Here is a 5,542-nt window from a genome sequence, read left to right on the forward strand (position 1 = left end):
AAAAAAGAAAAAAAGAAGAAGTTAATAGGCATGTCTGCAAGTAATAGAGGAAGCAGAGGAATATAAGAAATGATCAGACTGGATTAGTGGAAATATGGAAGTAATCTCATCTTCTCTATAAGCATTAACTATGGATTCTCTTTGAAGGTCCTCGCTGGCAGGAGTATAATCTGGTTATTTGTTGGTCAGGCTTCATATGCAGAATTCATTACAGAAGCACAAACTTCTGCATCCCATGGTATATAATATTTCCTTGGTGTATTTTTCTTCCCTTTCTTCCTTTTAGGCAAGATTGGGAAGTTACGTACGCGTATGTCTCTGTTTCTTGATTTGTCTTCTGTTGGGTGTTTTCTGGTTTGAGTGCGAATTTCAATTTCTTATTTTTAGTTTAGGGTTCGTTGTGACTATGCAGAACTATGCAGAGTTTCGGTGATAGACATGGACATCGGGTGTAGGATGTGACAAAGGTATGTGGTTGTTTTTTTTTTTTTTCTTTCTTTCTTTCTTTTCTTTTTCTTTTTCTTTTTACAATTATCTGTCACATGCAATTTGCACAACATTTTTTGCTGAAATACATTCACCTAATCTTTACTGCTCATTGATCATCACAAATCCTACACATGTTTTGTATGTCCGCACATGTAAGGAATCACCATTCTTGTATAGACCCACTGATTTTGGTGTAGTGGGTGCTCGAACCCTTGACCAGGTGTTGAACTGCTAAGAGTCTACCACTGGAGCAAGAGCAAGGAGCCACCCTAAAATAATGTGGCTAAATGCATGGACGATGTGGATAAAATCCACACATCACAATGATGACTGGCCATTCAAAACTTTGTGGGCCACATAATCTTTGAATCAAGCTGATCTCTGCATGTTCCCTTCATCTAGATATTCTTGACATTATCAACAAGTTGGATTGCAAATAAGAATTATGAAAACCATATGATGGGCCCTTAGAAATTTTTAATCGTGAGGCATTCAATCACAACTGTTTCCTGTGGTGTAGTCCACCTGAGATTTAGATCTGTATAATTTTTGGGATCTCATCCTAAAATGGTCTTTAGAAAAGGATGGACGGCATGGATATACAAAATATTATCAAGATAGGCCCCACAGTAAGGGGCAATACCTACTAAGCTTTCACCCTGGTAACACATAACCCGCTCCTATTTTCTCCTATATCTGTGGCCCATCTCAGCAGTTCGGCAGCCTTTTGTGCTGGCACGTTCAACAGGGTGCTGGCTGATTAGCTAAACACGTGTGCGACATTTGTACATGCATGGAAACCTCATTAGAATCAAGAAACAAGAATTCAAAAAGGAAGGCATTAAATATAAAAAAAAAAAAAAAAAAAAAAAAAAAAAACAACTGACAAGGCTTCCAAGCATAAAGAACTGTCAAATAACCTTTTAAGAAATCAATCCTCGTGTCATTTTCTCTCCGTCTTTTAGCAACCTAAAGATTCGCCTTTTAACACAAGGACACTCGAAAAACTCCATTTTCCCTCGTTTTAGAGCTCAGATGGATGGAGAGAGACAGTTTCTTCAGAAAAACGAGAGCATATCCCTGTCTCTACACATACGGACAAAAGAGCAAAGACGAGAAATGGAGATTTGAATTTTGACACGTCCATGCAACTGGCTTCGTCTCATCTGTGCACACGCCTCACCTAACTGTGCCAGCATCCGCAAACAGACCACCGAGAAACTGCTGTTGTCAGAGGGGCAAAACTGGCATCTGCCATCCGAGTTTTGAAATTCGAAAGACGTTGGTATTCTACAACCATACGTTCTTACATGCGCGTAACCGATGTATTCGTTCGACGATGGTCAAGTTATTTTGTTTGGCTAACACCGCATTGTTGTTGCCTATTTTCAGCTTGCTTAGGTACTGAGCCAAATCCAGGATTTCCTAGAAGAGGGATTTTCAGGTATCTGTATAGGAGAGATTTGCTTCTCTTGTGGTGCAAGTTCAAGCATATATTCAGCTGAACTGCAGTAGGTGCTGCCCCAGAACTGCAGCAGGTGGAATCCCCTATTGTAGTGAAGGTCAGGAAAAACCTTATTTGAACCATATTCACGAAATAGGTGTCTATATCTATCTTAAAGTGATTGATTTCGAGTATGATATTGTTTTCCATTTATGTATTATCATGATTTAATTCATTTTTCACCTGTGGATCTCCCTGCTATCACATCTTCTTCACTACAGCAAAATTCCATGCATCAACAGTCTGCTCAGCATGCATTGATGTCAGCTGGAGCGAAAGATGCAGGTGCTCATGACATCACTATTCAGCATGTACCCTTACTACATTCCAAGTTTATTGATATTTAGTTCCTCTCTTTGTTCTCGAAATTAAAATTTGTTATTATTTGTAATGCAGATGCTGGCCAGGTGAAAGCAGAAGCCCAACAGCAACAACAAAATTCATCTAATGATTTGAACTTGGAACCTGCTACTAATTTTGGAGTAAATAAGAGTCTCATGAATGAGGTTGTGTCCTTTTCTTCCACAATAATTCATTCTCCCATTTTTTCTTCAAATCATCAAGATAATTATCTTGATGATCAGAAAAAATGCAATCTTCTTTCATAAATAAAAACTTTGTTTTAGTGTCTTACCTTATCAGGATTGAGCCAGCTGCTTCCATTTATTTTCTTATTGGCAACTTTGCATATGCTCCAGATTTCAACATAGAGTGTGGATGGTCTTGTTTCGATAAGTACTGTTAAGCTAAAGCTACGGAAGCAGAAGCTACATGCTTTCTTGCAAGGTGCAACACTTTTTCCCAACTCCAATGTGATGTTTTCTGTGCATCCTCAAACTGACAGTGTTCCTTATAAAGGAACCCTTGTAAAATAGGGTTCCTATTATACGGATTACATTTTTTTCCCAACTCTGATGTGATGTTATATTATAAAGGAAGAAGTAGAAGATGAGTGCGGATCCAATCCCTTCTTCGAACTCCCATAGCCAGCTCGATGGGCAGATTTCTCAGCTCATGCAGCGCAAGCCCCTCTCCGAGCAAGAAGTCTCTCTCTCTCTCTCTCTCTCTCTCTCTCTCTCTCTCTCTCTCTCTCTCTCTCTCTGTTTGAAAATCTCTCTTTTTTTTTTCAAAAATTAATATCACTGTTCTCTAGGTAGAGACGGCTGAGACTGTAACGTGCATGAATGAACCAGGTTGGATCCCTGGATGTCTTACTCTTGCCTTGTAAACCTCACTTGGTAATTTTTAAAAAAGAAAAAAAAAAGTGCTCATCTTGTTCAGGCTAAGGCTCTTGAGTGGGATTTGGAATGGGTCAGGCCCATCTCAGCTTGGAAGGTGGGTAGGTAGCTGAAAGCCCTACCAACTGTCATCCATGATTTGCCAGTAAACTCTAAATGCTACCTAAAAAACAGAAGAATAGTTCTCTTATATGTTTGAATATTTTCAAATCTTTCATGATTCCACAGGCAATTATTCATCCAGAAGCAATCATTTTTAAATATTTGATTTGTTAGCTAGTATAGGCAACCTTTATTGGGGAATGTAATGCATCATGAATGCCATGAAGTTGGAAGTTGCTATTGCTTGTACATTCTGGATTTGTTTTTTAAAATGAATTAGCAATAAATGATAACTAACACTAATTTCTGAACTAAATATTACATGAGTCAGTTCTTATGAAGATTCCATCAAAGAGCTGTCTTTATGTACCGGTTTCTGCATATCTCGACCTAAGTATTTCAGAGGCACCGGCCTGGATAATTCAGCAAGTTCGTTGATAGTACTTAGAGCTGTCAAGGTATATTGTAGTTCACCAATCTGTTTCTTTTTAATTGAGCATCTTGACTTGGATTGATATTTATGTTCCAGGGAGCCTCCCATGTATATTAGGAAGCTAAGCATGTTCATGCTTTTAAAGACATCATGCAATAGAAACTCCCATGTATATTCAGAACTTTTTTTCTTGGAAAGGCCATAGTTCTAATCATTCAAACTCTGTGTTCAGGGACATTCGTGTTTTTCCATTGTATGATGACCATCCCACCTAACATACAATCGTATTTCTTACATGGATATTTTTTTTCATGCAAAATATTCTTTTTCCCTTGATTGTTCCTTTGCGTCAACTCTAGTATTTTGCATAAACTTCAGTTTTAATTATCTTTTCTGAACTTTGGTATGAGTTTGGATTTGAGCATGTAGTTCAATGTTAGCAAATCTGCATTACAACATTGAAACCTATGGTAGTCTAGCTCACCTGGATTGAATGGGAGCTGCTAACAAAGGTCTTTAAACCATGCATTCTTTTCTTTCTTATAACCATGGCCCACTTAGAGATTAGATCAGGCCAATTGGCTAGGCTGGGCCATTCATCGTTGGCCTGAGCATGGCTTGGCCATTAATTGAGCTCCACTATTAAGATGCATTTTCTGAAAATAATGTTGGCTCGCTGATCCATATCAAACTTGGATGAGAAAAAATAACAATAAAGAGAAGTCCAACAGCCTAGATTCAACAAATATATGTCAAATATATGTGGCTTACTTGATAAGAGTGCCACCTTAAATTTTAGAATATAGCATGTTCATAATACTTGCAAGCTAAAATGCTTATTGTATTGTGCAAAAACAGTTTTGTATAGCCTACCTCAATGTACTTATCCCAAACAACCAGCTCTATGATGATACACGAACAATCCTTGGTGCAGGTGAACAAGTTCCCTTTCTTTTTTAAATAATGTTTGTACTATTCCCTTTTTACTTTCAATTTTTATCTATTAAATCCTCAATTGGAACTTTTACACCTGTTTATTTCCAAATCAAAATCTTCTATGCTTCTCCTTCTAAGTCAGAACATTCTCTCTGTTTTTTTTTTCTTAATGAGCCCACTTCTTATTCTCAAACTATTCAAGGTTAGATCAGTATAAGAATTCAGATCCAACACAAACCTATACTTCTATACAGGTTGCTATCATCTTCTCTTTTCTATACCAGTTGCTATCATCTTCACTAGCTAGTTAAGAGTTGTATTCTACAGGGGCACACGATGGTTGGTGAGCATGGATTTGCATGCTCATTGGTGGGTCCCACCATGGATGCTCCACTATCTTCAAATTGCACGGATTGGACAATCTCACCAATCCAATTGGTGGACCTCTTGAATTTCAATGTTGTCTATTGTCAATATTGTTTTTTAACTACCATTAGAAGGTCACCTTATCTCATAATCTGATATGTGAAACCCACTAGATGGATGGTCTTGGTCATGGACCATTGCACCTATGTCCAGTTCAGTGCAGTGTCAGATAAGGAAATTGGTACATTGTGCTGAGGCTAGCTTCCCCATATGTAATTATATATCTACCAAAGTATTTAATGAATTTCCTTCTTGTAGTAGGGAGTGCTTATTCTACTTGTAACCTAGCTGTCTTCAACTTGTACAGGCATTACATGTCCTCTAACAGTTGTATGCTATTTTTTCTTTTTCTTTTTGTTGTTTAAAAATTATTGTTTCTGTTTTGCAGGAAGATTTATTAAAAATGACTTTCTG

The 5,542-nt window shown here is 37.6% G+C and overlaps 1 long non-coding RNA gene across 3 annotated transcripts; it reads left to right on the top strand.

Annotated features, from left to right (window-relative positions):
• The first annotated feature begins 1,842 nt into the window (after positions 1-1,842).
• On the top strand, positions 1,843-3,649 carry LOC131251908 (uncharacterized). Of its 3 annotated transcripts, XR_009174045.1 has the most exons (7): positions 1,849-1,933; positions 1,974-2,051; positions 2,215-2,278; positions 2,390-2,499; positions 2,692-2,779; positions 2,929-3,037; positions 3,147-3,649. It is a non-coding gene; the product is annotated as an uncharacterized LOC131251908 (long non-coding RNA). The 3 variants fall into 3 exon arrangements; XR_009174044.1 differs by having other exon boundaries at positions 1,843-2,051; positions 2,215-2,304; XR_009174043.1 differs by having other exon boundaries at positions 1,843-2,051.
• The last annotated feature ends 1,893 nt before the right edge of the window (positions 3,650-5,542 follow it).

The sequence above is a fragment of the Magnolia sinica genome, chromosome 7, assembly GCF_029962835.1.
Source record: "Magnolia sinica isolate HGM2019 chromosome 7, MsV1, whole genome shotgun sequence".
Taxonomy (NCBI): Eukaryota; Viridiplantae; Streptophyta; class Magnoliopsida; order Magnoliales; family Magnoliaceae; genus Magnolia; species Magnolia sinica.